The 21255-nt window shown below is 41.7% G+C and overlaps 1 protein-coding gene across 1 annotated transcript in view; it reads right to left on the reverse strand.

Annotated features, from left to right (window-relative positions):
* The window catches only part of HELB (DNA helicase B), a 67646-nt gene that overhangs the window by 31701 nt on the left and 14690 nt on the right, over positions 1-21255 (reverse strand). The window contains exon 2 of the mRNA XM_055809299.1: positions 18034-18116. The gene's annotated coding sequence lies outside the window, so the exon portion shown is untranslated. The remainder of the gene's footprint in view (positions 1-18033; positions 18117-21255) is intronic.

Genomic DNA, 21255 nt, shown 5'->3' on the forward strand with positions numbered 1-21255 from the left:
AATTCTCTGTCTTGTGAGACTTTCAAACTAAAGGATATTAGTAAATATTCTTGAAATGCTGTTCTGTACTTGTTCATTTTTCCTTTTTGAGATTAGTTGTCTGATAACAGGGAGGAATAAAATGGGAGCATGATTCCCTTGGGATTTGACTGAAGACTTCAGTATGTCCTGTTCTTAACGGTATTTTTTTAATTATCCTTAGCAGAAGATCATCCTACTGCTAGCAGCATAATACTGTGCGACTGTTGGGATGAGATTCTGGGCCCAGTTTACATCTATATTTGCAAACTGACCTGGGCCATAACAAGGGCTGAAGCAGAGGATTGCCTTCATCCACACTGTATGCAGCTGTGGGCACCCTGGTACATTTTGGCCTGTGCCAAGAACACTATCCCAGAAGATGCCCGGGTCCTGAGAGCATTTCTCCCCCTTCTTGTCGTTCAGCTTCAGGACCAAAGAACAGATACGGGCTGTTTTCTTTTCTGGTTCAGAGGTGGCCACTAAAGCTTCCCAAGAGAAGTCATTTACCTGTGTACAGTTCTACTTTCCAGCTGTTTGCCAACAAAGGCCATTGCTCACATCAGCTATATAAAGCCTTGTTTGATACTCAGATCTGGAAAGTATTTGTAGCCACCTTCCCCCTGTTCAACTTTTCACTGGAGCTTTTCTTGAACAAAGACTAAATAAAAATGAGTAAGGACTTTCACAGTCTGAGGTTTGAGCCTGTTTCCAGAGGGTCCTCTGAGAGCCTTTCCAATTATTTCCCTTCAGCTGAGCTCCTGAGTTTAGCTATTAATCTTTCTTCATAAATAAATCACTGCTGTACACTAACCCTTTTCTGTTACTGTTCCTCCAATTTTTCTATACTTTCCTGGTAAGGAATTTAATGCAATATTTTTCATGTGGTCTTACAACCATAATGAGCAGATAGAAGTGCTAGTATTACAGCTAAAAGTAGCTTAAATGCAACTGTTCATCTTCTTTTGGAACAACAAAATTAATGAATACAAAGATTAACTTCTCACTAATTTTCACTGTTCTCTTTTTCCTCAAATTCCAAATAGGTGTTCTGTTGGAAAAGCAAGGGTTCCCAGGATGATTTACAGAGGAGAAGGGATGGTGTGGGAGTGGATGAGAGACACTAATAGAGCCCAGCATTACAGGAAAGAACTTTACAGACCTTCCATTCATCCCAACTGCTTCCGTGTCTGGATAGATAATAACAGGCTGTAAACCCCACCTTTTGGTTTTGTGTAAGGCACTCCGATACAAAGGGCTTGTGAATAATAGAAAAACTGAGAAGAGTGGTGAGAGCTTGTTGGCTGATGCTGTCAAGCAGCAACGGGCACAGAGGTCAGGAGGATTTTAAATCCACTGGGATTTAACAATACTATGCACTTTTCTCTGTGACCAGTTTCCACCCTAAATAAACCACCTGGAGAATGGAAGTAGTTCTGACAGGAGGGATACGGCAGCTCTGAACTTAATAAAAAGTTAAAATGCTCACATAACACTGTGCTGGGTCATGCATCTAGTATGGATCAGAAGATACTCATGGAAAGCGAATGCATGATGACAGCCAAATTGCTCAAACCATGTTGATATTTTTAGCATAGGAGAGAGAGAGTAAAATAAAGAAAAAAGCTCCCTTTGGGGTCCTCACACAGAGTGAAAATTAAATTTTCCAGACCAAAATACCAGAGATATTATGGACCAGTAGAAATTAACTGTGTTTTGGGATTGATACAGTGCTGCAGCTTATATCCTTTTCCTTTGGAAATGTGTTTAGCGATCACTGCAGGCCAGTGCAAAATTATAGGATGATTTTTCAAAACTTAAAAGATTTTTCGCTCTTGATTGCATGTAGCAATTCCTTTGTGACCCTGAAACCAGAACCTGTTTTCTTTACCAACATGTTTGCTCCCCTGTTGTTGATACACAATGATCTTAACAGGTAGCGAGTTGTGTGCTCTGGGTTTTGTAGGGCTGTTTCATAGGTTTTGGCTGATGCAGTTTCTGCAATGAACTTGTTATTTCTTCTGAAACATAAAATGTGACATGATGTGTGGCAAATAGACTGAGATAAAGTAGAAGGCTGAGTCTAATGTGGAGCTCTGACATTGGCAACTTAACCAAGATTTCTGTCATAAGTAATGGAAGAGTTCGCAGCGGTAGCCATGGTGTGTAGAGGTCTCCTCCCAGCATCTCCAGTTACATGGTGCACTGGGGTACCCCTGACAGAGCATGCAGAGCTGAAGGGATGATAGGCAACGCAGGCAAATCTGTGGGCTATCTTGAACTGTAAGATGAAAAATTTTAGAAGATGGCATATTATGGAGGGATGGGGGAAGATGTAAGCACTGAAGAGAAAAAAGGAGTTCCTTTCTTTCTGAGGATGCAGAAGGAAAAAGCAGAGTGTTAATCTAAAACAAAGCAAAGGCAGGCAGACTTTCCATAGCAGTTTTTCAAGGGAAACACCACCACTTAAAATCTCCACTCTTAAAAAGCAACACTGTCTCACCTAAGCTCATTTAGAAACCACCTCCTGGCTAGAGTTTTGATTAGTAATTATGAGCAGGTTTCCTTTCACATACAGCTTTCCAGGGAGAAAGGCAAAACACTGACTGAATCCACTGGTAAATCCCACACGTTATGAAGCTACCAATGAATCATGATTTCTCCTTTACTGTGTTAGCACTACTCACACAGTGTTCATAATGCCTCAAACAGTAATGATGCACATATTCTATATGCTGAGATCTTTGTATCCAAATTTGTTTAATAATAAGATGGTCCCAGAAAAAGCTAGTTTTAAGATGTAAAACAGAGAAAAATATTTCTTGCTGTGACATGTGGCAATGGCTTTCCAGCAACTAAAGGAAGAATTTTACTCTTCCTGCTCCTTTGTGAATGAATCTGCTCACATAACAGCTATTCAAAGAACAATATGCATTTGTTTATATTAATGTGATAGATGTTAAAATTTAAAACTCTTCTCACATACATGCTTTTAATTTAAAAGAGCTGCTCCCACAATACCATGCATGATAACATACTTGTATTTTTTTGTATTCTTTAACAAAGAATGAAGTTCGCTACATTCTGACTTGCCTTGTTCACAGGTGAGAGTGCTTACAGGAGAGCCCCTGAATTCTTTAACATAGTATCAACAGACACTTACATTCAGATTGTGGTTTTGTTACTAATGAAGGTAGAGTCAGTAATTTCATGTATTTAATCTGACATTGAATTAATGAGAGTCAACATGCTGCATGCAAATGTACCAGATCATTCTTCCACCATACCTTCCACGCAGAACTCAAACTTCACGTTTATTTTGAACTGTGCCAAGACACTCCATTGCTACTAAGTTTGAAAGAGGAAGGTGTTTATGAAAAAGGATTTTTCAGTGGTTGTAAGACCAGGCTGTCCTGGTTTCAGCTGAGATAGAGTTAATTTTCTTGGGAGCTGGTGCAGTGTGTGCTTCGGATTTGGTGTAAGAACAATGCTGATAGCACACTGAAGTTTTTGGTTGTTGCTAGGTCATGTTTAGACTGAGTCAAGGACTTAACAAACAGGACAGTTTGGAGGTGATACCTTCCTAAATTCTTTCACCTTGAAGAGACGCTCTGATCAGTTACCTAAGCTCAGGGCATTTTTGCTCTTTTCTTGACTTGGCACAGGGTTTAGGGGAGGAATCCAGCCTCATTTGACACAGCTCTGAGAACAGTTTAAAAATATTTCTTGAATATACCATATTTTCTTGAATACACCATATTTATACCTTCTGTTATGCAAGCATTATTTTCCTTCATTCTGATGTCTGAGATTTGAACTATCTTCAGAAAACAAAATACCACCTCAAGGTAAATCACGCAACTTCTTATTAATGCTGCTCTATCAGAGCATCCAAATCAGTGCTAAGCAATCTAACTAGCAAGTGGAGGAAATGGTGAGTCATTATTAAATTTATGAGAAACTGCTTCATAAATCCTGTACAATCACTTTTTCTGAGCTGACTTGGGAAAATCCTTTAAAGCTGCCTCATTCTATTTGGCATACACAGTAGCTCAGTGTGATAGAAAAGATTTACCTTTCCCCAAACAACTTCCCAGAGCCCTTGCTTTTCAGCTGACAGCGAGGAATGAGCTTGTAGCAGTGTGTTTCAAATTAGAGTCAGGTTTAAAATCTTTGAAGGCACCTCAATTTAAGTAGAGATTAGGCACATAAAACCAAAATTACAACTCAAACCCCTCTCTGTATTTCCCTTACTCTGGAATTATTGAAACACCCTGGGTACCTAGCTTATTTACTTCAAAGCTTCCCGTAACTCTGCACATGGACCTGATCTGAACAGCCCAAAGCCCTATGGGGATCCAGAGCCAGGGTGTTCTGCTTCCTAACTTCCCCGTGGGGTCTGGTCTGCTTCAGGAGCCCTCCTAGATACCTAATCCCCTAGTAAAATCAAAGATTCATAGGCAGAAAGTAAAAGAAAAGGAGCAATATCAAAACCTGATGATGAGGGCTGGTCTAGGGCACTGAGGTTCTGGGGTCTCAGTGGACATCTCTGATGGCTCTTTCATACCAGTTTGGCTCTTCAAGCCTCTGTCCTGAGCCATAAGCTCCAAACTGATGTGTGTGCCCATCTCCCAAGACAGGCAGCATTCCGGACCATGCACAGCTTTCGAAGCTGCCAGGTGCTCCTTACTGGCTGCCTCCTGGGGCTTAGGGGTTCTGGGGCTTGCAGCACCTTGCATCTGCAGCTGAATTTCTCCTGAGCCAAAAGTCTGGAAAGCCAGAAACTGTAGAAACCATGTGTCCAGAGGACTCTTCGAAGCTGCCTAAAGCAATTATTTTATGTAACCTTTCTGAAAGATTAAGACATATTTTTCATCTTAGAATCACTGAATGACAGCTACATTTTTTACTTCCCATAGCTTTGGACTGTTTCCCAGTTCCAGAACAGAATTTGTTACCTTGTTAATTTTGGAGGTTTTGACATTTTTTATGATCATCCCTCATGATTCTCCTAAGACCCTTAGCTAACCAGCAAACCTACCAGGGTATGCTCCTGAAGTATACTATACTTGTATTTTACATTGGTGACTACTGGCGCAGAATCAAAAAGCCTAATTGGGATTAAATATTCATATAAAATAGAGAACAGCGTAACCAACAGAAGCCTATATGTGCTGGAATGACTGCATTAGTTCTTTGCTAGTATAGTGTGAAAAACAGTGTATTACTTATCCTCAACTGACATGTTCCTGCTTGCCTGCCTTTGCAATACCTGCGTGTCCCTCTTCTACTCCACTCTTATCCTTGACTTTACAGATTTGTGCTTGTCTCTGAGTTTATATATAGGGGTTTTCCTTCCTCATTGATTTAAAATAGTGGTTGTCAGAGCTAGGCAGCTGCCAGGGTTGGTTTTTTTATTTAAGCCACCAGACTTGCTTTGTTATATTAATAAATGAGAGACAATTTACTTCAAAATGCCTTCCTCTGACTTATGCTAGCTCAGACAATTTCTCCCAAAATTTACAGGGGTTGTGAAGATGAACAAAGCTCACAATTGCTCAGTTCTCTGTAAGCACAGCAGATTTCTGCTTGAACCATGATGACCACCTAAACCATACATATAAAGCAGTGCAATTTTTATTTTAAGGTGCTTCTTATATATTTCATGATCCTCTGCTACAACACTGTGAAGAAAGTCTAGTTTGTTATTATCTTGCAATAGAAGAATTTATTACCTGAGGTTTTTCTTGTTTTAATTATCATAACCAAGTAATGACTAGCAATTTATGCCTGAGAAGAACGTTTTTAACACGGGAATTTTAAAAATAACAGACAGAAAGCAATTTAGGAATAAATTATCAGAAACTAGACCTGAATTTTTGGGGTTTGTTTTGGTTAATGGACGAAAATGGTATCTTATATTTCTTCTTATTCAACTTCCTTTTTGTTTGAAATTCTTTTGGAGTATATTGATTTTATTTTTCAGCATTTTTTTCCTTTCCTTTGCAGGAACTCCAAAGAGTGCACATCCTTAAAAACAACTGGCATGCTACAACACCAGCATTGTACAAGTATAGATTATTAGGACCTTAAATAACTTTCATATTGCGTTCAGTGATCTGAATTTTCATGCTGCAAATGTAAATGCCATGTCCAATTTCATTTTCCGCTGCTGTAATGCAAGTATGGATATTGCCATTTTGTGTAAACCCAAAAAGATCTGGCAAGACAACACTGCTCCTGGGCTTGACAGTGATGGCTGTGTTTCAGCTTCCATTAAACAAATGGATAAAGATTTAAAAAATTAAACACCAAGTTGAATATTTCATAGTGACTTTGCTAAACAGGACTGGTCTGTCTCTTCCAGAGACCTGTACAGAAAGTGACATCTCGTGGCAGGCGGAGATGTGCTGTCCCTGAGATGTCTGTCTGCAGGTGTGCAGGGACCCCCGCACCACAGCGCTTCTCAGGCAAGGCTTTGCTCAGCTGCCTGAGCCAGGGGAATGTGGCCCAGAAGATGTGAACCCCAGACCTTGGAAAGGACCAGCATCACAAAAAGACTCGAGAAGTGCTGCTGTTCCTCACTCAGCACCTGGCCTTGTTTTTGTGCAACTGCAAGGAGATCTTCACATACCCTCCCCTTCCCTCCCTAGACCCTGAGAAGCTGAGATGACCTTATGTGTGCATAGGTTTAGACATAAGCTGAGAAAATTAACAAATAGTGAGTAGGTTTTTTGTTCTATTTCCATGACAAAAAGATTTCATTAAAATGAAATAATTTCCACAGTTTTCAGGTGCCACTTCTTAGTTTCTTCCCACCATGGGGGGACATTAACTGTTTATGCCCAGATCTCTGATGTAATGAGCTCTTGTGGTACTTTTGGGGGGTGTCTGAAAGGTAAAGGGGTGGCTGTGGATTGCAGGCTTGCAGGGGCTGGCAGCACGTGGTGTGCTCTGGCTGGCACTGGGGGAGACAAATAATTACAATGAGGAGAGGAGAGCTAGAGCTGCAGATGCACCTGTGTAGTCAGTCTGCCAAATGGAGGATGTCAGTGGTTGATGAGACCTAGAAACAGAGATGTTGCTTGTTCAGGAAAGCTAAGAGGAGCCCAGCGAGGCATAAGGTGATGCTATTCAGCCCATGATCCCTCCTGGGCTCCTCCGCACTGCAGAGGACGCTGGATGAACTGAGGCATCTCTGCTTTGTAAAGCTAAATAGCCATAGTAAAGCAGTCACTGTGCCTTATATTCCATTTTAGTTTCCTTGTGGTCTGCACAAGCTCCATTACAAAATAAATAGCCCAGCAGAGATCTTCTGGAAGCTTAAGTGTTAACAGTTAACAGTGCTTTGAGGATGTTTGCATTTTCTCTGTGCACTTTCATATGTATGCAAGCTTGTATTGGAACTGATCCCCCAAAAAATGGCTTATTGCTAAAATATTCTACATAATATTGGATAAAATTTTATAAAATGCTGCAGAATGTCTTGTATGGTACAAAGCTGCAAACTGCATCTCATAAAAGATTCTGAAATCTGTACCTTGAAGCAGAGGATAGATCAAATGCTGCAGCAAATGAATTTGGGTGACACCTGGCTTTCACAGTGTTGGGTTTATTATTGGAATCTGCTGTGCTGGTAGAGATGTGAGGAGGGAGGGGAAGGCGGGGGAAGGGAATCATGGATTGACATCTTATGTGGTAAGCCAGCCCCAGCCAGGGAATATTTATATATACACAGGAACAGTGTTACTAGAAACGATTCCTCTCCATCCCTCCCAGCACAATCACCACTCTGGGCAAAGAGCAAAGCCATAGAAACCCCCCTCAACTGGGCAAAGCTAAAGAGCCCTCAGCACCCTAGAATGTGACAAACACTATGTCTGCCTTCCAGGTCTCTTAATAATAAATATGTATGCATATTTGTCTTGTTCTGTGTAAGATGTCACAAGAAAGAAACTGGCTCCAGCTCCTTCCTTGGGGCTATCAGGATGGATGGATGCCAACCACCATGTTCATGGAGGGCTTTTGTTGGAGGGAAGATTTTGTTGTATGGGCAAGGTCTGCACCTCAGCACCACAGATCCTGGTATCCACCTGACTTCTGTGGCCCTCACTGCTGCCCACAGTAATACTCAGCTTTCCAGCCGCTCTGCCCCAAGCCTGCAGTGTTGCATGGGGACCCAAGTGCAGGACCCGGCACTGCTCCTTGTTGAACATTACCTGCCTTTGTCATTAGCCAACATGTCAACAACACACCATACAACACAGTCTTGGTAGAAACCCAAGACCCTCGGGCAGAGCCTTCTGCATGCTCATTTCCCCATGACAGGTCCGGTGTTCTCGGGGCAAGCTGGGTGCTCCCCATCTACGGTTCTTTAATACAGCCTGTTACTGAGGCTGCTATAGGCCTTCCAAGGTAATGACAGGTATTATCTATGATACAGTACTTCAGCAAAAAATTGTAAAATATCCATGAGAAAATATTAATGTAAATGGACTTCATTTTGACCAAGATGATGGCAAAGGAAAGGTAATTTATATATAGCTGGGTAAAAGGTGGTTTTGAAATTCAGATGTACACCACAGGCAACACAATGGGAAAATAACTGCAATTTTGGAAGTCTTCTTTCAATACGGTAGCTACTGTCTTAGGGAAAAAGGGTAGAAATTAATATTCCTACAGAGATTTTACATCTGCACAATAATATTTAGAGACACCAGTCAGCTATTACCTGACTCCAGGGCTAATATGGTAGTGTAAAGGTCTGCTATTTCATTCAGAATGAAAACTGTGCTGAATTCCTGATACCTACACCAAGGACTGACAGCAATTCCCCAAGAAGACGAGCTGCTGAGATGTGACATGACTGACACATGGAAGACACAGAGAGCAAGGGTCTCCTGTGAGTGCTGGTACAAGCGTATATCCAGAGCGTGATGGTGGATAGTGAGCTGGGAGGGTTGGGGCATGTTGCCTCAATATTAGGCTCAGGGGCACACATGAGCTAAGCCCTCAGACATACATGGAGAATGTGTGAACCACAGCCTCTCCCAAACTCACAGGGTTTATTTATTTTTTCAGACACTCTGCTCCAGTGGAAGGTAGGGTACACCATTTCTGGGGTGCTGGGACTGCAATTGAATGATTTCTCAGTCTACTGACACACTGCTACTGCCTTTCTCAAGTGATCATTTAGGCTTTTGTCCCTTCCTTCCTTCCTTCCTTCCTTCCTTCCTTCCTTCCTTCCTTCCTTCCTCCCTTCCTTTCTTCCTCCCTCCCTCCCTCTTTCTTTCTTTCTTTTCTTTCTTTCTTTCTTTCCTTTCAGTGGTCCCATTCTTCAGCTGGAATTAATCTTTTTTTCACACCTTAAGGCTGCCTGTTTTCACTTCCAGCATATGATTAAAGGCCTTTACTTTGAATAGATTTGGGATAAAGTCAGCACTCCTTTTAGCATCTTCTCTAAATTCCTGCCTAATACTGTGTCTAAGTTCTACCTGAATTCTTTTTCTTATACCGTATGCATCCTGAGCTGTAGTACACATCCACTGGTTGCTAAATGTCTTCTCCCCTTCCTGGGATGACACCCTTCTGGCAAACAACCTTCTTGTCCCTTACTCTGTGAACTGATTTGTATTTCTATCTTCCTGTCTACCTGAAAGCTGTTTATTTCACTCGCAACACTGTTAGATAAAATTTTATGTTATCTATTTGGGTTTTATAAAAATATTTCCTCCTGTTCTAATGAAGCTGTTTCCCTTTAATACTTCAGCTGTTAAGAGAACTTGCTGAAGTCCGGTCTCGAAGGATAAAAGTGGAGCATACTTGGACTAAACATCATACAGAATCAAACATCCTCTGTGCCCTCCTAGTGGGATCCTGCATGCTTTTGCCAATTCAGCTGCTTTGTCCTGATACAGTTCCTGTAATTGAACAAACCCTGGAGTGGCTCTTGAGTTGGAAATTATGGCGTTTGGGGTAAAATCTTTCTAAGTCTTATTTCCCCTTGTGCAAAGTGGGGGCAATGCATGTACTAACACCAGCACAGCCCCGCAGCACACCAGCACAGGGAGCATGCGCTGGGACAGGACATGTCTTTGTGCCTGCAAAGTAGCCCTCAGTGGGGATTTCTCTCACTATCCCTAAAGCTGTAGAAACCAGCAGGTTCAACTTAGGGTGAAGCCATGCATGGGAGAAGGTTAGATGGTCCTAACACCCCAGGTGTATGGTTATTTCTCTAGTGAAGTAAGCAGTGAGACCTCACTGTGTAGCTTCAAAACTCCATTTTATGATGAAGTTGAATGAAGCAGACTTTTTTTGTGTTGAAAAACACGTTCAGCAAATGTGCTGCAAAGTTGTTGTGTGGCCATGCACCTACACAGTAGGTGTGGACCTACTTGTAGGTTGACCATTCCCAAACTTGCAGAGGTATGCGTGTGGCAACTTCAGCTGACAAAAAAAGGAACAAATAGCAGAAAGCTACAAGGTCCCTCACAGTAATGGCTGGTTTTTCTCTTTCCCAACATGTAGCAATTAAGTCTTCCCATCTTGTTAAGTGTTATCTTGGTAATAAATAATCTGTAATATTTTTCCTTTGTATAATACTGTCCTTCTAAACTCCATTGCATTATAAGACAGACTTTCAGGCACACACAAACCTAAGTATACTATGGATTTCCTATCGAGTACCCCTGCTAGGTAAAAAGATTGGAGCTGCTGTTGACTGAAAGCATGCTGGATTTCTCAGTTTGAAAGACAGTTCACAATGCATTGCACTGTTCCATTGTGTAGTTTAGGCATATCCAGAATTACCAGCTCATCATCTGAATCTGGATCTATGGTCTCATTCAGAATCAAATGTAACACAATTAATTTGTCACCTCTTCTGAATCTTGAAATTGTGTTACCTTTTATGTTTTATTAAGATAGACTTCATTATTTATTGACTCATTTTGACATCACATAATATCTCAGCCTTTGTGGTTTTTTTTCAGATCTTCCTTGCTCTAGAATATTATCTTCTGTAATATTTGTCCTATGCAAGCCCTCCAGGGCTTGACATTGTCCCTGCTGGCACTCTGAGAGTCAGAATGACTGACTTTCCCAACAGCTTTCTGAATCACAACCCTTGCACAGGCAGAGTTAGAAGGTTATCTGGTAATTTCTTCCTACACCCAGATTAATTTGACAGAAAAGATCTTTGGCATCTGGTACTGAAAAAACTTTTGGTGGATTATGCTATATTTAATCAGTGGTCAGCAGGAGAAGTTGTAATTATTAGGTGGCCTTTGAAGTCTAAAGGACTAATGCTGACCTGCAGGTTGTTTGATTTTCTTGTCACTGTAATGCTGAACCTGTTTTTGGCTCTTGATTTGCAGGATACTATCACAGATGTAATGAAAGTGGACTTAAGGAAAAAAAATTCCAATGCTTTCTAACTTGCCTTTTTTTACAGATTATAAATTTTGTTGGCAAGCGAGTGGTATGAATGTAATACATGTAGATATCTGTATGAGACAGGAACTAGCATGACATTTTGACTAAGCAGCTAAACAGATGACAGCATCATGCATTAAATGGACTAACCACAGGTGGTTAAAGATGAAAACTGGGAACCTTTTTTAAATAAGCCTATTCCTACAGAAATTAGTGAGTTCTTTACCGTTAAAAGTGTAAGTAATAAAAATGGCCACTTGTCTAAAAGTTACGCCTTTGGTCAGTAAAGGATTTAGGGAAATACTAAATCTTGCATTATGGAGACGTTAAGACTAGATAACAGAGTGGTGTCCTCGGTCCTTCAGATCTATTAGTCTCATTCTTACTCTGCACAGAAAGCCTGGGTGATAGCTAGCCTCACTGAAATCAGTGCAAACCTTGTGTTAATTTCAGTGGGTCATAGATTGATTTCTATCATCTGGTTTATGTTATTTAGGTTGTAAACTCTCTGAGGCACTGGGCTTTAGGTCTTCATTCATAATGCGCCGAGTACAATGCGGTCCTGGCCAACAGTTAGTATTGCCCTTGTCAACATTGCCTTGTCAAATACTCTGCTTTTACAATTAGTGAAAGCTTAAGCTAAGATTATTTTAGTTTGATGCTACTCCATTATAAATCCAGATTTACATGTGAAGTAGCAGAATTTGTACATCTGTTGAAGCTGTATATTAAGTAACACATTTTTTGCATAGGATATTCCTCTGCAGTTTCAGAACTACAACCCAATGTTACTGGGCAGCTTTAATTGCACCTGTATGATGTGATATGTTGTGCTTTGAACTGTGATTTTACATTGCCACTTTCACTGTCTGGAAAGTTAGTATTTTTCCCCAAAAACTTTTTGTGGCTCTTCTCTCTCTGATGATTTGTGCTAGCATAGAGTAATCGCTGTGCTGTACTAATTTTGTGCTACTTTGTTTTTTCCTTATGTCTTTCCTTTCACTGCATCCTCTCCCACCCTATTTTAAACCCTGATTGGCAAAGAATATATGTGCCATCTCACTGAAATCAGCAAAGTTCTGCACTGGTTGCACGTTCTCATTGCCAGCTCCAGACCACAGCCTGTCTTGGCTGTTGTATGACTCATTTATTTCTCTGTGCTGCATTTCTGTGACTTTGCTGTTTCTCTGTGTATATATAAAAATTCAGTATAACTACTGACATAGAAAAAAAAAAAGTGCATGTATATTTGTGTGCACTGATTATCACTGCATCTGAATAACTGGTAAAATATGGACTATAAACCCATGTCTCTCTGGGGAAAGATGCTCCCTCTTCCTCCAGGGAAGAGGGGATGAAAAACCAGAGCCTTTTAAGGCACTTGGCCATTCTGCCACCTCTGTCACAGATCAGTCATGCATGAGATGTCAAGCTGTCACAGTTTTGTGACACTGGCTCACACTTAAAACATGTTTGAAATATCAAGCGTTTGAGAAGTCTTGCTGATGCTGGAGAGAGTAATTACGTATCTGAAATCGCCCACGTGGTTCCTTGGGCCATATATGCCTGAAGGTGCATTTGCATCGTGGCTGTTGTTTTAAACATATGCTGGTCATACACGAACTCCTGGCAGTTCCTCCAGCGTCTCAAAGGCCCATGCTCTCCGCAGCATACAGTAAGAGTTTGCTCTGGTTTTTTCCATTCAAAGTTCCCACCACTGGACCCCACCAGTCAAGCCCAGCGGCAGAACAGATGGATTTTGATTGCCGGGATGTGGGGACATGATCTGGACAGCTTTCCATGACACCTTGTAAAAGCACCCACAGCCTGTCTACAGCAGTGTTTGCTCCATTTTAAGCACCAACACTGCTTCCACATTGCTAAAACAGCTCTAAAACTTCCCACTGCAGAGAAGGCTGGAGACAGAGCTTCCCCACCTGTCTTCCCTATCAAATATTGCAAGGAAACAACCTTTGCCAGGGGCTCCTATTTTTACACCCATTTGTGATTCCATAGTCCTCCCACTGCAAACAACAGGAAAAAAACCTGCCAGAACCTTTTTTTTAAGTCACTTTGTACACGCCAGATTCATCCAAATATTTCTCCTTTCTATTTTCTGATCAGTTCAGCTTTCTTATTGGGAGTTAAATCCTCTCCCCACTCCCTGAAACACCAAGCCTGTGTAGTCTGCCTCATATTTTACAGTGATTTAATCAATGCTTTATAGAAACTTTACCCCTTAAAAGATGCAAGAACAAGATACAATGTGTGGGAGCACAGACCACCTTGTAAGAAGCCCAAATGAAACAAAAGTGCCAATTCACATGTAATAAATGCATGTACTTCTAGAAGCTTTGCAAGTATTTCTTCCAAAACTGGAAGACAATCAGTTTATGCAAAATATGTTAAGCTGTCCAGGGAAATCCCACAATTCTCCTCACAAATATAAGTAAAACCAACAATTATACATTAATATAAACCCCATGCTGAAGTAAACTCACAATTTAAAATACTGTGCTTCATAACAAAAAAACATAAATATGGGCAAATCAGGTATTTAACAGACCCACAATTGTGTTTTAATTAGTGCATTTATAAAATGATATCAAATAATCTCCAGTGAATCATTATTTTTAAAAGGGCTATTTATATGTATATTACATACAAATAACTGACGTTTTTAGAAAACTGTCACTATGGGAGCAAATGCTGCTGTGAGGTTCTTTTATTTTTCATCCCATTAATTCCAATATTGAAGTAACTGGAGCCTTATATACTTCACCTATGATGCAAAATCACCTACCGTCTTGCCCAAAGAAAATGTTTATTATACACCACCACTGGTGGTCCAGGTGAGAAGGCTCTGGAGCAAATACCAGGGTACTGGAGGATGGGCTCAGTAGATGGCACTGGCATTAGACCCCTGTTCTGCTCTGCACAAGATTCAGCAGCGCTGGTCCAGGAGACCTATTGAATTTTGTGTCTGTGCTCAGCTGTGCCACAGATTGAGTAGCCCTGCCACCTCCTTCATGAAGAGATACAGTGTTTGTATCTCTTTGTTTTGAGATCATAGAATCATTTAGGTTTGAAAACACCTTTGAGATCATCACATCCAACTGTTAGCCTAGCACTGCCAAGTCCACCACTAAACCATTTCCCTAAGCACCACATCTACACGTTTTTAAAATATCTCCAGGGATGGTGATTCCATCACCTCCCTGGGCAGCCTGTTCCAATGCTTCAGCACCCTGTCAGTGAAAACATTTTTCCTAATACCCAATCTAAACCTCCCCTGGCACAGCCTGAAGCTGTTCCTTCTTGTCCTGTCGCTAGTTACCTGGGAGAAGGGACCGACCCCCACCTGCCTACAGCCTCCTGTCAGGTAGTTGTAGAGAGCAATAAGATCCCCCTGAGTCTCCAGCAGATTAAACAACCCCAGTTCCCTCAGCCGCTCCTCATCAGACTTGTGCTCCAGACCCTTCACTAGCTTTGTTGCCCTTCTCTGGACCACTCCTCTGAAAAAACATCACCAGCTTTGAGATGCCACCAGCATCTTAATCTACACAGCATCTATCCTTCCTAATTTCTCCTCTTCATGGATGCATTCTGCAAACTGCTGAGCAGTGGCATTACCCATACCTGGCAGCAGTCTACCACCCATTCCTTCCCATCATGAATCCCATACAGCAAGAGATGGTACACGTTGGACACAAATTACTCTGCTGTAATCTGTACACAAACAGTTGTGTACTCTGGACACAAACACACTGCTGTAATCACTATCAAATGTGACAGATGTACCAAAAATACCTGAGTCCATTAAAACTGAATAAATCTACCATTTTCGTTATTTTCCAGTGCAGAAGGAGCAAATATAATTTGGTGCCCATTTTTCACTCCTGTAAGACCATGAACATCTTGTTCTAATGCTGCAGTCAAGTAAAAGAAGGTCACAAGCTCTTGTGGGTGTCAGGAAGTAAGGCCTTTTCAGGGCCAGGTTGGAGAAACGGCCCATTGACGATCTCCTTTCAGTGGCAATTTTTTCTGCTGATCTTTAAATTGTTTTCTTTTTCTGTCCAGTCATAGGAATGTGACTTCAAAACCACTATGCTCAAGAGGAATGTTCTTTGCTTACTTGTCCATTTTGGGAGGAGAGAACAGAAAGTTTTGGTGCTTTTTTGTTTTCTACAGGTATGTAATGGCAAGGAGCCACAAACGGGAAACTGTGTGGAAGACTTCAAAGATCGTGGCTGACTGGCAGTGAAACTCAAAGTACAGAGAAGATCTTCTAGTGTCCAGTGCCTAAAGAAACCACTTGGAGAGACAGAGTCATGGCAAGCGAGAACAGCAGGAAATCCTAAAGCTAATCTCTGCGACACTGTGCCCTGAAACAGCACAAGGGTGTTCCAGAGCCCCGGACACAGAGCTGTGAGAAACAATCTATGCCAACCAAGCTTGAGCTTTTTCCTCCCTTGTTCGTTCTCAGTTTGATTTCCTACATCTCTCACCATGTTTTCTTTAAACTCTTTGCTGCTTGTTCTACTCCCAAATTCCTCCCTTCTGTATTCCCTACTGTCCCTTTGGCGATCCTTTGAATACCTTCCTCCCTCCTTTTCAGTCACATATGGTCACATACAAGAAATCAGAAATTGGACAACTATCTAACTTAGAGGAGACAAAATCTCTCAGAGAGTGCTCTAGGAGGTTTAACTCAGATCAAACACATTATCAACCCAAAGTAACCCAAATTTGTCTTACATGAATATATAAAAATATTCATCGTTTACATGGATATATAAAACATGGATGCAGGGCATCTAAAGGAGATCTGCACATCACCAAATCAGCCAGGAAAACACACTTTCACTCTTCGATAGGCTGATGACTTGCTAATAAGGTTGTTAAGCGCAAGGGCCCCTCGTTAACACGTTCCGATGACTGGCGGCACAAGGAGGAACCGCACGGAGACCAGGAGGGGTTACAAAAGCTGTGATGCTGCTGCCACCTGAGGTCTCCTGCTGGAAATACAGCCCTTGTGCGGAGGGGGGGTGCACAAAAACGGGGCTGTCCATGGAAAAGGGAATCTGAGATTCAGCAGTGCCACAAGAGCCTCGCGGATGCAAGGCGAAGAAGCTGTCCTCACGGGCAGCCCCAGGCTGACACCTCTGCAGCACTGCACAGGGGCTGTGCGAGCTGTCTGCAGTGCACGCTGCCGCCAGCAAGGGCAGTTCTGCCCTCTCCGGCCTGGGCCTCCTCCTTGTCTTCTGCGGGCACCTGGGCTTTTGCAGCCTCCAGCTGAGACAGATCAGAGACGTGATCCAACTAAAATCAAATGGTTTTCAGACTGCATCTAGAATGCCGCACCCAGATCTGAGATCCCCAGTACGAGCAGAAGGTGTCAACGCACTGCAGCAAGTTTAGCAGAGGGCCACCACGATGGTCAGACCTGGAGCACTCACCCCATCAGAAGAGGCTGAGAGACCAGGGCTTCTTCACTCTGGGAAAGACACCTTCAGGGGGACCCTATAGCCAGCTTTCCAGCACCTGTGAGGAGGCTATCAAGAAGACAGCAGCAGGCTTCTCCCTGCAGCGCAGAGTGAAAGGACGAGAGACAAGAAGCGTAAGTGGAAAGAAGCGGTTCAGACCGGCTATGTGGAAAACCTTTTCCACCATGAGGAGCAGTCAGGCAGGGTTAAGGTTGCCCAGAGAGGCTGTGCAGTCACTGCCCTTAGAGGTTTTCAAATCCAGTCTAGACAAAGCCCCGATCTCACAGCTGAGCCTGCTTTGAACAGGCAGTAGGACTAGGGACCTCCTGAGGTCCCTGCCAGCCTGAATTACACTGCAATCCTATGATCCTTAAGCCAGCTGTGTCTTCACAGACCTTTTTAGCTCTGTGATCTGTTTCAACCTTTTATGCAAAAATATTTTTAGCTGCTTCTACCTTGACCTAACTTAAATCAAGGATTGCAAAGTAACCAGCTGAAGTGAAGGCACTCCACCATTACCTTGCTGGCAATCTTTAAAACCAGAATGCTTGACAACTCTTGCATAGGCCAGGGTCCACACACACTGCTCCAAAGGATCCACAGCGTGGCTGTGAGCTCTGCCCGCTCCACACACCGACATCTGTGCCGAGCAGCACATTAGCAATACTGGTGCCAACCATATAGTCCTGGTACAGTATGTGACAGAGAGGCAGCTGGGGAAAATTAATGGGGGTTTTGAAAAGATCAATAAATACAAAAAATGATATTTGATTATATATATTTAATAATCTTCCCATCTTCTGTTGTTGGAATCTGATTTTAATTGGTAGGTACCATGCTGTCACTTGTGCTCAGCTTTTGATCCTGTTCTTGGGTTTCTCCTACTGTTGTAAAATACCATTTTAATCATAAAAGTTATCATCTCACACAAACTGGTGGACTTCAGCTTTGCACATGATGTACATTGACATGCTAGACCAAGCCTTTGCAAGGCATGAATCAAAGCTATTTTCCTCCATCATGTTCACGATAACATCTCTAGCAAAAGTATAGCTTTGTTATATTTAAAAATAAGAAAATTAAGAATATAGCATACCTTATTGAACCGTGACTCTCACCAGCGAAGTGTTCTGAACACTTTATCTCTGCTTCAAAGCCTGTCAAGACTTCCATTATAACCTAAAATAGTACAAAATAAAGTTATGTTATTTTTTTGGATACTAAAGTATTAATAAACCATGAATAATCAGCTATAGCTAATAAATATGTTTTAATAGTTAACTTTTTTTAGAAAATTATTTTATTCTTTATTGCACAAATTCCTTACAATGGTAAAATCATTTCACAATATTTAATATTAATTCAAATAATGCTAAAAGACTAATCAGATAATTTAGAAAAAAAATAGTTTCTTGGTTTACAGAAGTTGACACTTGCTATTCCATAGCTATAGACATAATTTTACAGAGGGTTTGCTCCATTTTAATAACTCCTCTGGCATGTATCTCCAGAACTTTCTGGTATCCATACTTTCAGTGCAAATCTGAAGTACCACATGGGACCTCAGACATGACAGAGCAAAATCTGGTAATGTTGTTTGATTATGGTAATCCAAAAGTATGTTTGTACTGGAATTATATATAGATGTATATATATCTATGCTTATATATGAGAAAAGAGGGGGAGGGAGAAAGAGAGAGTGAAAAATCAGTCAGAGAAATTCAATGATTACATTTTCCTAATGCATCGATTTCTTCCTGTTTATTACATTAGTATTTTACTGTGCATTATAGCTCCAGTGAAGCAATCCCATTTATGTATGTGCTAGAAGAACAGTCTGAAAAAGTCTATCACTTTCACTGAGATTCCTTAGATTTTTTCAAGTTGAGCAGATGCTTAAAATAAGCATACACTGGGTCAATGCCTCACCGCACTATTCAGTATTTATTAGTAGTAATGTGTGGCTAATGTAATAGTCGCTTCCATTCTAAATTCTCTCTTCAGCTGCTCATAACTTCCAAAACCAAATTCCTTTTCGACCTTAAATTCCAAATACCTGGCCTCATGTAAAAAGCCAATCTTTATATATTAGTTCCTGTAAAATCCATCCATCTGAATTTACATTATGTGAAGACAGAAGTGATTACAATGAACTCTAGCTCAATTTTTTCATTCATGTAACTGAGAATAGCCATGAAGATTCAACCATGGTTTAAACTGCACAGTTCAGCCTCTTATTTCACAATGAATCTTGTGCAGACGCACCATGACTCCCACTCACAGGTTCATTGCACTCAACAAAATTTGAGGAGGATCAAGGTTTCACCTGTATGATGTTTAGGGAAGGACCAAGCACCCACAGTCACTGCAAGGGGCCAGGAGCTGTGGAGAAACCCCATGGGGGGGAACAAGCCAAGGCCCATCCCACCAACCCAGCAAGGGAGTGGGGCAGGCTGGGGGGCAGATGGAGGCATCTCCTAGCCCCACTGCCGTCGTTTGTTGTGGCACAACAGGTCTGGGGCCAAGCTGGAGAGTCAATCTGCAAATCAGAGTCTAGGTCACCAGGGTCCACAGCCAGGCAGAGCTGGGATAGCACTGGGGACAGTCACATGCACCTTAGCCAGGGCAGGGACTGACAGCCCCCAGCTGAACTGAGATGGGGTCCCTTGATGCAGCACCAGGTCTCTCTAATGCCTTTTGTTCTGCTAAGAGCTCTTCACAAAACCAGGCAACTGGGCAACACTAAGTAAATTATTTATTACCCAAGCATTTGAAAACTAAAAATATTTCACAGAATTGAACAGTTACACCCTATGGAGTGGTTGCTTCCTAAATACATGTCATGCCGTGTTGGTTCCTACTGCTCTGTCCATGTATGCATACTATACAGCATTTATGAAAATGTCATTTCTATGACATAGCTTGATATTCTGCCACATGTAACAGTGCAAACCTGGATAGTATGCAAACACAGAAAAGCTTTAGCTATTCATATTAATATATTCAGGTATGTTCGCTAGGATAGAGAGACAGTTACTACAAAAACAGAGGCATTAACTAAGTAGCTACTCTGTATAATACAAAAATTCCACTTCAGAAAGCACAACAGTAGATGACAACCTTCCACACACACACACACCCCCCCCCCATATGATAATTGCTACTCCTTTGATTTTGAATATAGACTGGATAATCACTGAAGGGCTTTGATATACAGTCTAGTCTACATCCCCTCCACCAAATGGTCTAATTTGTCTTTCTTCATTGAATGCCACACAGTTTAGTTTTGTCACCAAAATTCAGAAATAACCTTGCAGCATTTTCACAGGGGCTGAATTTCATATTACTCTTTCTCAGTACAAAATAATGGCACAGCTACTGAAGAAGTACAAATGTATTTGCAATACCAAGACTCAATGCCTTCTTTTCTTACCTTCAGAAAAATAGAAATGCTTAAAACAAACACTGAAGAGATTGGGCTGGTATGAACACCAGTGGTAACAGAGTATTTTACATTGAGTTGTACTGGAGGCTTTCAAAGTCCATTTAATCTTAAGAAAAATCTATTTCTATCGCACATTTCGATTATTGGCAACAAGGGCTTCTCAACTAATGTTAACAGAGCAAATCCATTTTCAGTGCAGTTACGAAAGGACTGACGGAGACATGGGAGATTATGTGCCATCACACATCTTGAAGGGGTGCTGAAAATGCTTTTGTTCTGTACATGGCGGGATTAAAGAACTTTCTGCCTGTCTACCCCCTGTTGCTCCTCTTACATCACAGTAATTAGGATAAACGATCTTCCATCTGACCCGCTGCAATGCCTGCCGTGCACAAACCCAGCCTACGAGACAACACAGGTGTTACACTTAATCCACAGCTCAGCAAAGCACTTAAATGTGTATTTTGAGACCAGATTTAAAGGTATGTTTAAAAAGAAACAGTTTTTAATGGCACTGGTGAATTGGGGCCTTAACAGACTTTCAGGGTCATTGCTGAAGGAAACCATGAGTTAATGTAAATCTTGGGAGAGCTGCACTTCCTCCATGCCTCACGCCAGTAACACAGCTGCATTGCCCAGCCTCACGCCAGTAACACAGCTGCATTGCCCAGCACATCTGCCTGGACTCTTTATACCCAGGTACTGCCCCACAGGAGCTTCTGCTTAATTGCACACACATGCTCCTCCCTTCTCCATTCCAGGTTTCTTCAGGAGCATCATTTGCTGGTATCTACCAAGAACCAGCTTACATGGATATTGACCAGGGTGGATGTCACACAACAGCCTTGGTGTCCCACGGTGTGGCAAGACGTA

Source organism: Falco peregrinus, chromosome 6 (assembly GCF_023634155.1).
Source record: "Falco peregrinus isolate bFalPer1 chromosome 6, bFalPer1.pri, whole genome shotgun sequence".
Classification (NCBI taxonomy): domain Eukaryota; kingdom Metazoa; phylum Chordata; class Aves; order Falconiformes; family Falconidae; genus Falco; species Falco peregrinus.